The following is an 18,787-nucleotide window of genomic DNA, read 5'->3' as shown; positions in this document are numbered from 1 at the left end:
ATGAAGCCCAAAAATACTGTGGGGTCTGCTCATCAAGAGGCTAAAAGATTAGGACATGCTGAGTTTGAAACACATAAGGGGATCAGCTTGTACAGGCTGATTGACCCAGTTTGGTTCAGACATGCCCTAATGAACTGAATGCTGGCCCATGAGGGTGTCATCTGGCACCCAGCCAGATTCAGAGGTATTCTGTTTAACTGTGTGCTTGTGTCTGACTGTGGTTATTGTTGCTCTGATGAACTGATTCTTGGCATATAAGGGTGTCAGCCTGTCCATGCTGATCAACCCGGCCAGGTCAGGCATGACATGTTAATCTGTGTGTGTTTGTGTGTATGACTGATTTGGGGACTGGAGGAACCCAGCCCCACTGAACTGAGTCCTACAAGATAGCTCCACTGGGGGTGAGGGCTTGCAGAAGGGAGAGATACAGCTCCATATAGAAACACCAGTAACACAAGCAGCACATTGATAGAATTATCAAGACCCTAGCCCTAATAAATGAGCACACCCCAAAGTAGTGGGCACATCTGGTAACAACGGTCATGAATGTTTACTCCCTACACTCATTTTCATGGGTATTTCTTCATAGGATACCCAGAAGTTCCTACCATATGAAGTTGTTTCTTCCTGCCTAGCTCGGGCATTCCAAACTCCACAATAAATTGGGATTTGGGATTGGAGTGTGGGGGTGCCAGTCATGATTCCTAAGGCGATTGGGAGCATTTAGGGAAGGTGCTTTTGGAGATCCACTGCCCCTGCCTTGGGAAGAAAGACCCAGATCATGGGGACCCAGTCTGGCCTTCTACCTTGTTCTCCTTCCCCAGACCCTACTCACAGACCCATTCATGCCCTGCAACCTGGCTAGCTGGTATGTGGTCTGCAGGCTGTTTGCATGGGGTTGTATCCCTGGAAGTGGGAAGGTAACACAACTAGGGATGGGAGCGGGAGTTGGACTTGTGCCAGAACTGCCCCCAGGGCAGTAGAGCTGTCCACTAAGGAGGTGGAGGAGTTATGCTGATTTGGGTCAACTCTACGGCTTGCACAGGATTTCACTCCAGTGTCATTCTTTCCATATCTAAAGGTGAAGGACATAATGGAGTGATGCATATTTAGTATGAATAAAAAATGCACTGGATTTCTGTAGCCTACACCTATCAAGTTCCAGGGAACTGCTCAAATTCAGAGAAAGCCATGGCAGATATTAATCAAATGAACATAACCAAAAAGCAGTCAATTTTAAACAGATATATTTCATCAGTAACAGTGGCTTGACACTGCATCACACACATTATTGCATAAATCTGGAACATTTGGCAGTGCCTGACTGAAGTGCTGAGAACTGCAAAATACAGATCAATGTAGGTGCGTAGGGAGAATTCTCACTTTCTAACATCCGGCTCCAAAGTATATTGAATTCCTCTAAGGTTCAGAGGGTCATCGATTCATGTTATCTTTAATAGGAGTAAAGGATACTGATCAACTTCCAGAAATTAGTCCATTACAAAAGATTTAAACAAAAAGTTGTGTGTTTTCCCCTTCCCCACTCCCTCCTTCTTTGTATAAAATGGGTGGAGTGCTTGATTTGCTTTTGCTGAACTAAATTTTCTCTCAGGCTGTATCTACATGAGCTGCTTACTGAACAGTAACTTGTTACTACTGCATAGTAGATCATTTCTACTGTGCAGTAGTGTTGCCAGGCATAAACCACGATCTGACGCTACTGCACAGTAGTAACTACCTACTGTACAGTAGTCGTATAATGAGCTATTGCACAGTAAGCATCACTAGACAACCATGCTGAGATGCTACTGTGCAGTAACACCGTTTAGTGCACAGCCATTTAGTACTTGGTTATACAAATACTAAATGACTGTGCAGTAACAACTGTGCAGTGGGCAGCTCATTGACCTTTTGTATGACCCTGGACAAGTTACTACTTCTTTTTTCTGTGAACAAGTCTGCAAGATCATCTGGGACCATTTTAAGAATTATGCTCATCCACCCATTTCTTCTCAGAATATTTAAAAAGTCCTTAATTAGCCAGTATAACTAGTTTTAATGCAACCCTGAGACCTGAAGGCTTGAGAAGAAGTGAAGGAGTTTGCTCAGGCCTGTGCTAAACTAAACACAAAGCCTACCTGACAGATTTTGGGATGTATTGCACAGGACCAAGTGAGCAGGCATACTTTTTGGTAGCACTCTTGAGCACACCATAGAGGACGCATAGTCTCTGTATCTCTGTTTTCCCTATTGTCCTTCATCCATCCAATGTATTAAAATTAAATACTTTAAGGAAGAGGTTTATTCTCATTGGGCCCCTCTATGCCTTCAGGTAAATGTGCAATGGGATCTAATGTGCAAACCACACAATTGTGATTGTCAGATTGTGAATTAGATCCCATAATACCTTATTGCCTGTACCAGCAAGAAGCAAATTCCTGCAGCTGAAAGTTCCTCAGATCAGGGGCTCCCAGCCATGGGAATGTCCCCCGCAACCCCACAGCTGGGAGATACAGCTGCTGTGATCTCCCAGCCTTGATGGTTCCACACCCCTGAGGCTGGGAGATCACAGATGCTAGGACCTAGCTGGGTCCCAGCACTGGGAGGTGTGCTGCCAGGACCTAACATCCACAGCTGCAGGACTCTGGGTCTCAGCAGCTGTGGGGTTCCTCAGGGACCCAGATTTGGCAGCTGCCAAGAGTGAGCATCTTTTCAGTTGCTGGCCTCTCAGGCCTAGCTGGGCATGGTGTTTATGGGGCTCCCAGCCATAGGGGAGACCCTGCTACATGTGCAAATTAAAGCTCAATAGCAACCAGCTATAAAATTAGTACACATTTTTGAAGTCTAACTTTATAGTTGGTTGGACCTTTTTATGGCGTGATAGGTATTTTGCGTGTATAGTTGGTTCCAGTTAATTGCACAACACCTCATTATGTGTTTCTACAGTGCCTGGCATAATGTGGTCTTGATCTCTGTTAGGGACTCTAAAGGCAACTATTACAACAACCACAACAATAGTAATAAACCATCAGAACCTAGCACTAGTTTTCCATTTCCTAGGACTTTTTTATAGAGCAGGTAAACTGAGATTTCCTATATTGAGGATATGATTCTTCAATCCTTATTCAAGTGAAATTTCCAGGAAATTCATTATGGCTTGACACAAGTAGTTACTAGACAAAGATGTTAGGTTTAGGATTATGGTACATTTCCTATGTTTGAAAATTCTACTTCCTTCTTTAGGGCCAGATCAAAAAACTACTTAAGCCTAGGGCATATATTCAGATACATGGATTCTTCCATTGATTTACATGTGTGCTTCCAGATCAGGCAAGAGTGGAGGACAACAAGCAGGAAGGAGGCAAAAGGACTCTCAGCTTGAATTTGCTCATTTTGTGGGAGAAAATCAGAATCTTAGCAAGTCTTTAGCATATGCTTTTCTACTAAGTTATAAATTATGCAACATAATAAAGACTCATCTGTTAGATGGAAAGTAATTGAATAAATAATTTAGACTTTTTTAAAAGTTTTGAGTATTCATGCAGCATAAATTGTCTAATTATAATAATTTCTTCTTTCCCTTTGAAGTTATTTGTAAAAAGTTCTTGCATGATTTGAAAGAGAGAAAGGCATAATGTTTTTTTCCCCCATCAATGAAAGTCTCCTTATTAATTTTCTTTCCTTACATTAATTGCAAAAATAAAATTCTGTTTCATCTTTAATCTAAGGTAGAAATGTGGAAACTCAATTCTCTGCCTTAGCAAAGAGATTACTACTAATAAAATTAATATCTTCTTGCAAGTAGCAATTTGTCATTTAGTAATGTGTTAACACATTGTTTCAGACTCCTATAATGCGCTGTACCAGCAGGAAGCAAATATGATCATCATTTGACTTTTTTCTGTATATCATCATATTACATTATATCAAATGGAAGTGAAGAGATTCACAAGCTGATGACATGACACTACTAATAATAACATTGTCCCAACTATATCTGTTTTGGAAAGTACATTATGTGCCCAGTGCCTAAAAAACAATGCCTGTGGTTTTGTTATTTGTTTTGTGATGATAATTTCTTAGGACCCCATAGTTTGTTCTGTATGTTAATCCATACAAAGCATTATGAAATCCATAAGGCTCAAATCATGTGCTAGGATGAGTCCAGAACAAAGCAGGCTGCATGACTAAACATCTAGTTTAATTTCAGAAAACATTTTCTTTCAATTTATATATTTTGTGTTCACAACTGTAACAGGCTTACCTTTCTGGAGCTTGAGTTGAGTCCCAGGATTAAGGGTCTGCTGTTTGATTGGTGGAGCTCACCCACCAATCTGGAGGCACAACAGGGGAAGCAATACCCCGCCCTTTTCCAAAGGGAGGGGGCAAGGAGCAGCTGGACCTGAATCAGTACTACACAAGCCAAGTCCGGAGAACTTTGGGGGTGCAGCCCCTGAACAGTATAAAAGGAGAGCATGCTCAGCATGCTGGAGAAGATGACGAGGGAGAACAAGGAGAAAGCAGGTCCAGAGATGGCTGTCCTCGGGACCCCGCTTGAGCTTCAGAGGTATGCAAATCAGCACATGGGGATCAGGCTCTAGGAGCCACTCAAGGCAGCTTGAGCCTGCAAACCCAGCAAGACAGTGGGGAGTCAGATTGCAGACTGGCACACAGAGAGGTGGCTCTGGGAGCAGCTCAAGGCTGCTCGGGCCCCACATGGTGTGCAGATCAGCACACAGAGAATCTGCCCTGGAAGCAGCTCGCGGGTGCTCAGGCCTCACTTGGTGTGCAAGTCAGTGCATGGAGGACCTGCTTGGGAGCAGCTCGCAGTTGCTCAAGTTAGCTCTGGCTCTAGGCCAAATGACCAGAGCCCAGCAGTGCAGCTCCGCCTTAAACTAAAAGAGCCCTGGTGCCCAGAGCAGGGCCTGGGAGAGGAAGGACCCCCAGTGTGAGACCGGGGAAACAGATCCTGTAAGGGTTCATCTCCTGTGAGAGAGAGAGAGAGAAAGAGCCCTGGGCTTCCCAGTGCGGGGTGCCAGGCTATCTAGGAGAGCTGACAGTGCTGCTGGAGAGAGGCTTTCATGGGATTGGCCTCCAGAGGATGAGCCTCGGCTGCTTCAGAGAGGAAGCGTGAGTTGCTGGGGAAGTGGGCTCTGCAGAGGAGGCAGGCACAGGACGGGAGGGTCTGCTGCCTCTACCCTCCGTTGCAGAAGAGGCGTGCCCACATCCCAGGGCCCTAAAGGGGAGGGGCTCCAAGAAACCCCTTGGGGAGGTACTGAGTGCACTCCCTATTTTGGGTGATTTTTGTTGTGTCAAGGTCTATATAGCTATGGATAATCTTTAAGGAAGTTTATATGGTTTATATGTTCTTAATGTGTTAGTATGTATATTTGCATTGTTACTTGGTAGGTCTATGAAATATTATTAACTTATTTGAGTTATATAAGTTGATTTCCCATATGTGTTTATTGTGTTGTAACCTCAACTATCTTGTTTAATGTATTATATTAATTATTATATATGTTGTAAGTTATATGGTGTATGTGAATTGTAGGATATTATATGTAGTGTCATATGTTAAGCTTTAGTGTAAATATTTCATGTTTATCTTAAGTATTTATTATAGTAATAAATTGTATATAGTTAAGTACTTGGTCTCAGCCTGGCTCTGTAGAGAGGAGAGGGAACTGCTTTAATAGCCAGCCCTTCCATCAGCACCCTGCCTGACCCCCACCACTGTCATTGGAGGACAGGGCACACCCCTCTGGGTATACCCCGGCTACACAACTATTGTAATGCCAGTCAGAAAATGGCAGATGCTAGAAAATTACTTACAACAGATGTTAAACAGACTAGCTTATTTTCATGTACCACAATGCATATTGTCTTTCAGCATGAACAGTTAAAAGCAATTCCACTCACAAAGGATTCAGTTTTGTTCTGTTTTTTTCAATCTAAGGTGATACATTTTATTTAGTATTTAATGGATATGATTTTTGGATTTTTTTGTGCTTTAATCTGATGTCTCCCAAATTAAAAAGGAATAATTGAATATATAAGGTTATGTGCATTTGTGTATCAAATTGTTTATTTATGCACATGCTTTTTGTGTACTTATTTCTGCCCTTGTAAATATATCCCACAGTTGGATACACAAATTAAATCATTTAATGGATTTGTGGTTCAGTTGATTGGGGTCCCTGGGTCTCTTTGTACTCCTAGCAGCCATCTTTCTTAGTCTATTGTTGTCATTCACTGTCATTTCTACTTTACTGCTGTTCTGTGACAGGTCAGATTACAGGATGTGCTCAAAATATGGTATTAAAGACAGGACTGTGACTCTGATACCGATGTATAGTGACCTGCTTACTAAAGCCATCTGAGGAGGTATTTATAGATGTACAGTCTCCTCAAGCTGGGTGGAGAATCCCTGGAAGAAACCTGATGATAAATAGAGGTACCATCTCGCTGTATTTACTAATAAGACTTTTTTTCCTGGGATCTGACTTAACTACACAACTGCTGTGTAGGGCAGGATCTAAGTTATGGGTTCAAGATTTATTTCTAATAGTCAGATATTTAAACCTAGCACAGTTTTGCAGATGTTAATCACTCTAACAGCTGTACATTTAGGGCATGTCCAGATGAGCATGACCATGCAGTACACAACACCTCAAACATGTCTGCGACACTACATACCCCACACAGGCATTCTTCACACTGCAAGGGTGCTCTGCCTGGGCATGTGCTGCTTTGGTTTTTTTCTGTGGTATTTTTTGGATATCCAGGGGTCAAAAAAAAACATGAAAAAAATGGAGCAGTGCATGCACGGGCAGCATGCACTGCTGATAAACAGAGCCAGGCTGTCCAGAGCTATGCTGTAGCTGCTGGCCCAGCTCCGCCTGGCAGGATCACCACTTCTGCAGCCCCAGAAGGCCCCCTGGACCCCAGATAAGGCTTCTGGGGCCATCACAGTGCTGGCCCCAGCCTCCCCTATCACCCTGGGGTAACTTGCCACGCACCAAAAGCTTGCATGGCATGGGGCAAGTAGCTGCAGCACAAGGGGTGTTGTTGCTTCTTGTCCCCGGGAAATCAAACTTCCGTGTTCATCTCGACATGGTCTTACTGTTCTTTGATTTTATGTTTAATGAAAGTGTTTAATCATTTTTATGTGTTACATTAGGTTTATAGTCTTTCCTTACTTATTTTTTAAGCGTCCCATGTCGTCATATAATATGCCACATTATTTCAAGGAAAATATTCAGATCTTTTAACACGGCAAACTCTGTTTAAAAAAGATTTAGTCTAATAGAAAAGAATATTTGATGTAACATCCTGTTAAAGTTCTTGACAACTTGTAAAATACATTGGGTCATTCCTTATTGTTAGTAGCCCTCTGATTCAGAATCACAACCCTGGTGATTTCTTCATTAGCGGGCAGCATGTATCTGTGACTCTAGTGGTATTAACAAAAATAAAATAAAATAGTCACTCTGAACCTCTGAGAAAAAACTGGGCTGATAATGAGAAGGGAAGCAATTTAGTTTTGGATGAAAATTGTCTTATAAATACAATTGGCACCATATCATGCGAACATAGACCTGCCCTTTCAGTTTTATAGAGGTGATCTTCCAACAGAAAGTTAGAAAAAAAAATGTGAGTATGATAAAATATTTTATTTCTTCAATAATGGCCTCACAGCCTTCATGGGAGTCTGTAGCTCAGTTCATCCAAAATCTAAGGCCAAATATACTGGCACCAGTACTTTGGAGTTTCTGTTGGAAATGAGTTGGCAACATGTTATTTGCTGGCATAGAACAAGAAGCTGAATCTTCATGAATGCCAATTCTGCAAATACGAGGAGGAATAAAATGGATAGAATCAAAGTGATAAAGGAGAAAACATTGGCATCTATATATGAAGAGGGCTTTCCCAGGTGAATGGGCTCCAGTCTTGAAAAATGGTGAGTGTCCTTAGCTCTCATTGACTTCTGGGGTAATCAAGGGTCACTGCTCAGAACCTTACAGAATCAAGCCATAAGAAAACATTTCACCACTAACATTTTTAGAGCTGTGTTTCTGATATAGTTGCCAGAGTTTGTAGGACTGGGCTCAGGGAAGGAGTGACTAGAGTCATAAACTACATCAATGAATGGTGTGCCTGCTTCTTAAAGAGACAAAACTGAAGTAATGAACATATATCTAAACTGGTTCTGGAAAGAGGTAATGAACCATGTTAGTCTGAATTCAGACAAAAATCAGGGCAGAGAAGCAACCTATAGAGTAACTGGTTATGAGAGGGATATGCTTTTGCAGGTGACAGAGCTTTATCAAATGCTATGAATGGACTTGCAGCAAATTTTTAAATAGAAAATAATTTAAATAAAAAGGATGGGGGGGGAGGGTTCTCAAAAAATGTTAGGTCAAAAGACTTTAGGTACAAAACACATTTGGGAGAGATCAGTAGTGAAGACTGCACTTGTCTCTCTTCATATTGACCAGCTAGAAGAGTTAACTGTGCAGTTATCTACTAGCAGAGAGTTCAGGTATTTCCTATTCCTAACATAGAGGAGGTTTCCTGTACTAAGCACAAGCCAAGGTAAAGTTGCATCTTATAGCCTAACTAAATCCCAGATGCAGAAGCACAAGAAGACAGCCAGGTATCCAGGACAGCTTCATTACATGAAGGCAATGGTTATGTCCAGCTGCTGCTATGCCATCAGCACAGTCATATAACTGAGAAAGCAACTTTTTCTTTTCATCTTTCTGCCCTCCCTCAGTAAGCAACTGGGTTACCGTATCACAGAGATGCACAGACTTTTATAAGTAGCACCATATTTCATCATTTGGTACTAAGGATCTGATGAAATAAACAGCTGCTTATGAAACTGTATGCTTCTTTGATTTGCTTAGTATATAAGGTGTAAATCTATCCTGCTTTCTGCCTGACTTCAGATTAACATGGCTAACTACCTCTTTTCTTTTCTATACACCAATCCATTCATTCCTGTCATGGAAGCTAACTGTCTTAATTTAACACTTAGTTCATATTTTTCCAGCTCCATGGGCATGGGCAGCTGGTACTGCCTGAGTCAGGGGGCATGTGCCCCCCAGCAGCCAGTCAGCACTGGTGTGGGGGGGTCCCCCACAGCCTATCACACCACCTGGGAGGCACAAGCAGAGCACCCAGAAGTGCCAGTGGCACTTCTCCTGGCACCTCCATTCCCCAGACAGCGCTCATGGGGGGGCACTGGTGCTCCCCCCTGCCCCCCTGCTGACCACCTAAGCGGGGAGTGATGGCTGTCAGGGGGTGCACCAACATTCTCAAGGGGTGCACATGCACCCCTGTGCACCCTTTACACATTGTCACTGCTCCCTGGGATCCCATGGATCCTTTGGAAACACGGATGCCTTTAATGATGCAGCTGTTCAACCAAAAATAAAAGCAAATTAGTAACTATGAGCCTTTCATCACATCTGCTGGCTTTCCCCAGTAGGTAAAGAAAGGGGAAAAAAATCCAGAAAGCCCCAGCTTGTTCCATTTCAATATTTTTGTGGGTGGCATTCAGAAGCCCATCATTCGCATCCCTGCCAGCAGCAGGTATGTGGCAGTGGCAGCAGCCCTGGAACAGTGCGCTGCAGCCAGGGAGGTGATTACTGGGTATCAGGGATCCAGGCAAGCCCAGGGCCAGCAGGAACTCAGGATGTTCATCATTACTGCCACAGTCAAGGACTGGAGCAGCCATAGTATGAGGAGGAAGAGTGGGCAAGGAGAGTACTACTGCATGCTGCCCCTGTGCCGGGCATGCTGCTGCTGGGCAGGGAAGTGGCTGACTAGGCAGAGGCAGATTAAGATTTACTGGGGCCCAGGACAAACAAGTAATTTGAGACACCCCCCCCGCCCCATTGGCACTGGGTTTATGGTCCAGATACCTTGTTTTGGGTGGACCCAAAACCCTTAGACCAACCACAACCTCTCCATTCAATAATAGGTTAATTTTATTGATAGACAATGATAGCAGATAAGAATAATGCAAACAATTCTGTATCTACCAGTCCCAGGATTCAAAGAGTGAAGTTGCATCTGGTCCGTATGCAAGCTTCACTCTGAGGTTCTCTCTTGAATGTGAAGTATCAGCAGCCTAAGGAGACCAAGGTGTCCCTCGACAAAGTGGGGTGGATGAGATGGGGCTGTCCATGGTGGCCTTGGGTTCCCCTCTCAAAAATCCGCTGTTGTTCTGAAATCCCTCTTTTTGTATTCCTTTCTCCTCCTGATGATTCTTCATCTTTGGGCATTGCTGATTGGTCTCCCTGTGGTCATCATACTGTCCATGTCCTCTCCTGTCAGCATATTTGTTTGTTTCACAAACCCATCACATGCACACATCCTAATTCAGGCTTTGCCAGTTTCCTCCTGGTTTGGTTTGTTCCCCAAAACTGGAAATCCTAAGGGCTCTGCGGCTAGGCCCTGTGACCTGGCCAATGTGGCACAGTCCCTTATCTCATGTTATGGAATAGTGTGATACATGTGTTCAGTTTCGCAGCCCATGTATCTACTTGCTGCTTGCTTGTGTCAGACACAGTGGGCCTTGAAGGAAACCATCGCAAACAGGCTTTTAGAAATCAATTAACCCTTGCTGGTGCCCTTGATCATTTTTCTACTGCATATCTACTTTACCTACAAGCCAATTCTCAAAAGCCAACCTGTAAATACCGTTTTCTAGCCATCACTCCCCCATTATAAACATAAATGTACCAAAAAGCATTACTAAACAGACCTGTTAAATGTTTACACTGTGTGTTAATGAATAAAGCACAAAACACAACGCTGAAATTAACTACTTAATTTTGCCACACAAAAAACTGAATAAAAAAAATGTCTTAGGAAAACTACTCAAATGAATGGGATTGTCAAAAATGTATAATAATCTGAAAGGAGTGATGTTTTAGTTTAGTGGCCATGTGGATGCTTGTTTGACTATTTTTTTAAAACACACTTTTTGCGTTGTACCTACATGTGGAGTTGTTGGTTAACCTAATGTTGGGGTTGTCAGTTAATGAAGTGAAGTTTGTAGGCTCATCTGCAAAAAGTGTTTTGTAAATTCCTTCTGAGGACTAGATTTATGGCATGTTATAACCTGCCTAACATCTGATACCCCAGGTACCTCTCTACAATTTACTAGCTACAGGTAAATTTCAAAAATCTAATTTCAACAACCAGGACTAATTTTTAACATTAATTTTATGCCGCCCTCCCCCAACCTGGCTGACATCTGATACCTACAGGTAAACAACCTGCTTTTGTTCCCTGCAACAGTCCTGAGGTAGGACATGTGTGTTCAAAAGCTTGGAAATAACAACTTTTTGCAACTATTTAGTTGGTCTAATAAAAGATATTGCCTCTACCCAAACACTCCAGCCACAAGTCATTATTCCCCTCCCTCCACCCCTTCCTTTTTCACACCCATTATCAGCCACAATTTGCATTTTCATTGAGTGGCATTCCTGCAGTCCCTCCCTCTGCCTGAACAAGGGTGTTTGTACCTGAATGCTTGCATAGAAGAATATTTCCAGCTATTTAGTACGTCTAATAAAAGATAGCTTATAGTGGTGGTTTTACCACTCCGACTGCATTTGCTATGTACTAAGCTACAAGGACAATGGAACATGCCTCCTGGCCAGTTTGATTCTTCTTTGATTCTTGTGTTTAAAGCCGTTTGGAGGCTCTCCCCTTTTAAAAAAGTGTACATCTACATTTTTTTTTAAACACAGAGCCCTAAACTTGGGCTTTAAAGGCTTTGGGTATCTAGATAAGTGGCCTGAAGATTTTCAAGTATGCTAAGCACCCCATTTATTTAGGAGCCTAGCTTCAGACATGGAACTTTTAAAATAATTTGCCCGATTCCTTTTGCTCAGGTCTCTCTGCTCTGCTTCCTTTGCCTGGGGGCCCTGCATGGGCCACGTGTCCCCTGCGTGCTCCAATGCGTGGCCCACATAGGGTCCCGCCTTAGGGCAAAGAAAGCAGTGCAGAGAGACCTGAGCAAACAGCACACAGCCCACCTCCATCCCATGCACAAATCTGGGGGGCACATGCCCTCCCCATACCTCCCCCAAGGGCGCATGCAGTGACAGAATGGTGACCCTCTTCCCACCTCAACCCCCCGACTCCCTGGACAAGCCACCTGTAACTTCATCCTTCTCCCTGCCCCAGGCATGCACCACCCTAGTTGGGCCATGCCCCCAGCCCCAGCCCCTACCCTAGCCCCCTCCCTTACTGTGGGAGCTTCAATTTGCCCTTGCCCCCATGCCCCTTCTTCCCCTCTACAGACTTATCTGCACTGGGCTGTACAGCTGCTCTCTGATGGGCTCCTGGCCATCTGCATGCGGCTAAGCATATGCACATATGCATGCCGTGTTGCCTGCCTCTTGGTCCTGGGGCCCCCACTGGCAGAGAAGCCCTGGATCCATGGCCAGAAGGTCCATGCTTTAATCTGCCTATGTGTCCAGGGAGTAGAGAGTGAGAATGGCTTTTGAAGAGGGCTGCCAGCTGCTGCCTTTCAGTGGTGGCAATGACCCATTGCAAGGCTGCAGGAAATTTGGTGCAAATCTGCTGCCTAACCTCTGCATGTATAGATGCCTGTCTGGAAGTGCTTAAACCACAGAAATGTATTCCCCAGTAAGCTGAGTCTGGATCAATTGCATTTGCAGACACATGTAGTAAGCATGTACACATGTAGACGCTCATGCTTACTGCAAAGTAAACTAGGCTACTAAGCAGTTAGGCAAATTGTGTAGAAACCCCAGTGAGGTGATAAATATCGGTTTGGTAGACAGGAAACTGAGGTGAAGATAAATTAATTTGTCTCTTTTATTATGCCATTGAAAAATTATATACTAATGATTCTGAGACTAGGCTGCCTGATCAGCTTAGACAGTAACTAATTCAAAATTAATATATTAAATATTAATGGATATAAAACACTCATCTGTGTAAACTGCCCATGGCTAGATATTGCTGTTTCCATACTCAAGAGCTGACCCCATCTGTTTTATTTTTTAAAATATATTGCATCTTCCTAAGGAGGCAGCTTATTTGCATTTACTAATTGCAGCAAGATTTACTGCGGTATCTACTAGCTCAAAAAAAAAGATGGTATCTGTTCATAGCATTTCCGACTACATGGAAAGCCTAATGGTAAATCTCTTTATAATTTGGCATTTAGCAAGATGGGATGAATGTGGTTCTATAGACATCAAATTTTTAGAATGTCATTTATTTTAAAGCTAGAGGATACCAGTTAGATTATCTATTCTGACCTGGGTAACAAGGGCTATAGAATTTCACCCAAGGATTCCTACCTTTAGAGTAACAACATGTGTTTGGATTTAATAGAGGACAGTTTTTTTCCTACCGATATTTTTTCTTTTGAAACCATTTTACAGAATTATGTAACAGGATTATTACTTTATATTTATTATATGTTTCAAAAACCTTAAAGGAAGGCTATCATTTTCTAGTTCTTCACAAATTGCAAAATAATATGTAATTTAAAGTAAGGTTTTTTCCCTCTTTTTTCCCCATTTCTTTACATTTGTTCCACATCTGTGTCTCTCTTGTTGCATTTTATGCTCTGTCTTTATGGTACACTTATGAAGTCAGAATGATGCTTTGTGGATATAGAATTCTGCCTCCAGGGATCACAATACAGGATTGTAGACAAGATTTAATAAACTTGAAAGCGTTGCAAATAGATCTTTTCTTAATTTCTCTCTTCAGGTAAATATGCAATGGTTCCATTAAAAAGAAGAATTTTTTTTTTAATGGAAGGCAGGGGGAAGGAGGGAATTTACGTCAAATGTTTTTTTCTCTACAGATAAAGTTGGATTTTCAAAAACACCTGTTCTCAAATCTTTAGGATATCAAGTCTAACTACCATGTAATTTGATTAATACCAATGTTAATATTTATGAACAGGGATAGTCAACACGTCTCATGTAAATCTATTTTGCTGTATAATATGAAATACAACGATGCATTCATAAAAGGGCTCAGTACTGAAAACACTCTAGTGTATTAGAAATTTGTAGCATCAGATCAAAAGTTAAACTATTTGTTTTGGTGTTTTGCTTCATGAAAAACAAAAACTAACCTCTCTAAATGACCACTGACACTTTGATGCTAATTAATATAAACATTTTCTCTATAATTAATTCAGAATTAATTGGTGGTAATTAGCTGTGCCTGTTTGTCAAAAATGCTAGCAGTCATTTTGAGAATGTTACGTGTCAGTCAAACATCTTTTTAGTAAGTGTTGATAATATTTTCATCTTCATTAAACCTAAAAAAACCTTTCCATTATGCCTTTCTACTTATGTGTTTATCTAAGGTAAGTACATACGTTACATTTAGATTGAACTAACCATAGTTAGGGTGATCTGAATGCCCAATCACACAGGTGTTCAGAGTGCTAAAATCACCCCCAAAGACCTGTCATCCCCCTCTCGATCCTACCCATTGCTTCCCTCACCCCAAGTTCCCTGCATGGGTCCTGGGAGTGGCAAAAAGCTATATGCACTGCTCCTGGTCTATATTTAGGCAGCTTAAAATAATCCAGGTGAAAATAGACCACATAAAGTGAATGGATGTATGTACCCCTAGTTTTTGTGTAACAGACCATTTGGATGTTACAGGTACAGTAGATATTAAACCCATAATGTAAAGGTTTTAACAGGAAGGTAAAAGTATATTGTCCCCAACTGTCAAGCTATTTGGAGACAACAAATTTGGCAGCCAGTACAGAAAGCTACTACTCTACATTCTTAAAAAAAAAATCTTTCCTGAGACTAGAACCCTTTTTTTAGCTTCTTATAATTGGCATTTCTTCACATTCAGTTCAAGAGGAAGCTGTGAAGATCAGAATCTTCACTTAGCAAACTTGAGCCTTTAAAGAAACTGGTTACTTTCCCTTCAACCTCGCGCACCAAAGCTGTGCATGGAGGGGCCTTTTCATTTATGGATATTTCTTTCTTTAATAGTTGTAAATATGGAAGGGTCATCAGAAGTTAGGGAGACACTGTACCTCCTTCCTTTAGACCCTGTGAGTGAATTCTCTCAGCTTTAATATCTCCCTTCAGTGAAAGAATGGTGACAGAGTAGACTGAAGGGAAGAATGGTAGGCCTTTGGATATCTTTGGCCTTAAGCCTGAGAATAACTATGGGAATTAGGAGTCCTTGATAGTACAGCTCAAGTGGAGCAACACTACTAAGGAGTCTGGAGAACAGCTACCATGGGCTAGAAACAATAACAACCCCCTTGAGTCTCCTACCATCCCCTGGAGGTTTCCTACATTAAAGGTGGACTTTTGAGCTTTTCCCTTGGGGGTTAGGAAGGGCAAATGCCATACCTTTGTGGACAGCTTGGGGTCTTGAACCAGCCCAGATGCAGTCACAATGCAAGGACAACACCAGGGTCCTGAACTGACCTAGCTGCAGTGCTGGTGATGGGACTAGCAATCAGTTGATTGTCAGTACTGGTCATGGTACTGCACCAGATCACCACCAAGCTGTAGACAACCAGCTTTCAGCTTGTCTGTTCAGGGGTAGACCAACATCATGATCCTGGGCTTCCCCTGTACTAGGTGTGATTGGGAATTCATCCCAAAATTGTGCCTCCTGCTATGCTTGTATAGCATGGCAGGAGGTATGATTGTTGGGATCAGGACTCAGATCCCAAAGTGCCTTTTGATAAACCTGTGCCAGGGCCTAAGTTAGAGAAAAATAAAAAAAGCCAGCCATATTTCAGGGGAAAAAAATCATTCACTAAATAGTCAAATACCTTTGCAAGATTTCTGTGTAAGGATGTATAGTGTAACAATAGCTTTCAAATCTGAATGATAGTGATGGTTGGGGTATTTTTTTTTCTGGAAAGGAAAAACTTCTACAGTTGTGACTATATCTTTTGAGGAATCCACAAAACTCTAGAGATTTAGAAAAAGTCAAAAGCTTTCTTTCTATGTTTATTAAAAGTGACAAGGGAAAATAAAGTCAAATAAAATGAATAACAACAATGATGTGCAATGTCAGTGCTTTTCCTTAGAGTTGCTATCAGAAACTTATCCATAAAAATTTGAAATTAGATCCTTGGCTGCTGAGTATGGAAGACCTTCATCTTGGAATATAGTTGAAAAAAAATAATGTAGAGGCTTACAAATATATATTTCTACTAGCAGTAGTTTTTTCTGTCATTCGCATCTTAGAAAATTTCTTATTGCAACTTTACCTTAAAATGTAACTGTCTAAAAGCTATATGGTAAGATACCACATTCATTATTTTTCAACATTTTTCATATCAAATCTGTTAAGTTTTATTTAAATCATTTTTTCTTTTGGAAAAAAAATAGATCTAAATACTTAATCTAGTATCATTTGTTAGAAATTTAACACATCCCCCCTACCTTCCCCTCCCCTTCCCTGCTCTCCCTCCACCCCCCTCCCCACCCCGGCCACCTCAAAATATCCTTTAATCCAAGAGGAAAAATAAAAACAAAACAATTCCCTGGTAATCAGCATGTTTTCTAATGCACTTCATGAACGTATCTTACAAGTAATAAACAGCCCTTTGAATACATACTGCTACATTCTGGTACGTTTAGAGTTTGGATACAGAACTAAAAAATGCAGTGACTGGCAGTGAAAATATATATAGCATTTTAAGTTGAGTTCTCAAAGCAGTTCTGAGTAGAAATTAAAAGTAATTTTACTTTTGCTTTAAATGCTAATACTGTAAACATTTCCAGGAATTTGAAATTCAGATTGACTTTTCTTCTTCCACATTTTTCATCTACAGTAACAAAAAATGAGTAGTCCAAATATTATCCTTTTCTTGAAACTATAGGTAAAATTATGGTTATGTCTTTACTAATAGCAAAGGTATTTGTTTGAATACTAATGCAAGTCCCTAGAGTTGATGAATTTACAGCACTATAGTTCATGTTTAAATTCAACCCTGAAACTGTTCTGAATGGAAACCTGGAGTGTACGTGGAAAAAGGTATTTTTAAAAGGAATCTATAATCAAAATAGACATTTGTACATCTAGGTAAATGGATTGATTTTCTTTTTACAACCTGATTCTTGTTATTAATCTGCCCTGCTACAGGAAGAGACTTGGTCAAATCGAGTTTTTAGAGAAGGTACAATAACTTCTGTTGAAAACATGCAGTATGACAGTATATTAATCAGAGTCATATGATGTTATATAATATTTTAAACATTGTGTTAACGTGATTTTTAAAAAACATTTAGGGTAACTGCTTATTAGTACTGATCCTGTTACTAGACTATGACATGTAATAATATGTCCCAAAATAAAGTTAAGTGAATAAAATAATATAAACTGAAAAGTAAATTTCAGACTTCCAAATGTAAAAATCAAGTTTTTCCAGAACAAACACTTTATGAAAGCATTTTTATTTACAAATTAATATATTGATTTTAATTCTTTTCACATTTTCTAAATTTTCTTCAAATTAGCATTTGTCACCAGAAAAAAATGTTTCCACAAAACTATTTGACCATTCAGAAGCCTCTAGAGCAGGTATTGACAACCTTTGGCCATTTAGTGATACATCTACCTGCTTTGATACCAGAACCCTCAAAACAGAGATACTAAGAAGGGTATTTGAATCAAGTTCTTAATATATGTATATAAAAATAAAAATTTCAAACATAGCACAGTCTTTTCAGGTTAGAAGCACTTTTTATTCTAAGTTTGTATAGATCCTTGCCCAGTAGGGTCCTGCTTCCAGGGTAGGGCTCATAGCTACTATTTCAATGCAGTTCATAAATATCACTAAGAATAGTTTAAATGAGATAAACTGTTTATGTATGATTGAGGAGATGACCTGAAATACAATGGAATGTAGTCCTTGGTAGCATCAGGAACTAATAAATCAATTTAAAAAAACTATTTTAAACACATCCTATTCACTTTTAAGTTACCATTATACTGACCAGTATTTGGTGAGTATATTTATTACTTCATACAAGTAATAAATAAAAGTACTAGATTGCATTTCATCTATTGAACCTGTGTTTGCTTTAAAAACTGAATCCTTAAGTCACAACTACCAGAGCAAGCTATTAGAGCTGTGCGAAATGGCCATGTTTTTAATGGTTTAGGATTCAGCTGTTTCGGAGGACAATTATTCATTTTGGTGTTTCGGGTCATTGTCTTGTTTCATTTTGGCTGAATCTGTTTTGAATGGACTGCAAGCTTTGCACAGCCCTACTGCCCAGCTGGGTGGGGTTTGGGGCCAGGAGCTGCAAGGCCCCAGTGGGGAGCAGGGCGGGACTATGGGTGGCTTGTCCAGGAGAGGGCAGCTGCCCTCCATGCTGGTGTAGAGACTCCCGTGCAGATCTCTGATCTGTGTCCTGCCAGGTCACGGGAGAGGGAAAAAGTGCAGAGCGGCTGGGCCCTGCCATGTGACTCAGCTCCGCAGGGAGCTAGGATCCATGCTAGGGGTCTCCTCGCTATTGCTGCCGGCGCCATGCTGCCCCAGACCTCTGCTCCCTGCGGAGCCAGGTCACACAGCAGGGACTAGTACTTTCCTGCTGCATGACCTGGCTCTGTAGGGAGCAGAGATCCATGCTGGGGTCTCCTTGCCACCACTGCCTGTCCTGTGCAGCCCCGTGTTGCTGGGGCAGTGCAGGGTGGGCAGTGGTGGTGAAGAGACCCCCAGTGTGAATCTCTACTCTATGCAGAGAAGTCTCACGGCAGGGCAGCAGTC

The sequence above is a fragment of the Gavialis gangeticus genome, unplaced genomic scaffold (genome assembly GCF_001723915.1).
Source record: "Gavialis gangeticus isolate Ggan-Ray unplaced genomic scaffold, GavGan_comp1, whole genome shotgun sequence".
Classification (NCBI taxonomy): Eukaryota; Metazoa; Chordata; order Crocodylia; family Gavialidae; genus Gavialis; species Gavialis gangeticus.
Note: the sequence above shows the minus strand (reverse complement) of the source record.